The sequence below is a fragment of the Galeopterus variegatus genome, unplaced genomic scaffold (assembly GCF_000696425.1).
Source record: "Galeopterus variegatus unplaced genomic scaffold, G_variegatus-3.0.2 Scaffold10733, whole genome shotgun sequence".
In the NCBI taxonomy this organism is placed as follows: Eukaryota; Metazoa; Chordata; class Mammalia; order Dermoptera; family Cynocephalidae; genus Galeopterus; species Galeopterus variegatus.
Window position 1 is genome coordinate 59,109 of NW_007736844.1, and position 746 is coordinate 59,854.

Genomic DNA, 746 nt, shown 5'->3' on the forward strand with positions numbered 1-746 from the left:
GTGATCTCCTACCTCCATGTCATTATTCTGTAGTAGATGTTTTCTTTTTACAAATATTGTTCCTTATTAATGAAGTAAGAAATCCAGGTTTACATACTTTAAAAAAAAATTTTTGGAATCATATATGAGGTATTTTTAAAAGTTCTTGGAAAAATATAATTAAAAGATAATATGAACCTTTCCATGAACTTTTTGAAGTATCCTTGTACATGACCTAAAATTTATCATTTTAATGATTTTTAAGTGTACAATTCAGTGGCATTAAGTACATTGACACTGTTGTGCAACTGTCACCACCATCCATCTCCAGAACTTTTCATCTTCCCAAAGTAAAACTTCGTACCCGTTAAACAGTAACTCCCCTCTTCCCTTCCGCCAGCTCCTGGCAACCTCCAGACAACCATGATCCCGTGAATCTGACCTCTCGAGGTGCCTTGTATCAGTGAGGTCATACAGTCTTTGTCCTTTTGTGATTGGCTTATTTCACTAGCATAATGTCCTCAAGGTCCATCCATGGTGTAGCATATGTCAGGATTTCCTTGCTTTTTAAGGCTGAATAATAGTCTGTTGTATGTATCTACCACATTCTGCTTACCCATTCATCTGTTGATGGACACCTGGGCTGCTTCCTCCTGTTGCTGATTGTGAATAATGCTGCCCTGCATACGTTTTAATCTCTGCACTCGTTCTTTTTTTTTTTTTTCCTTTTTGTCTTTTTTCGTGTCCGGCAATGGATCGCAACCCTC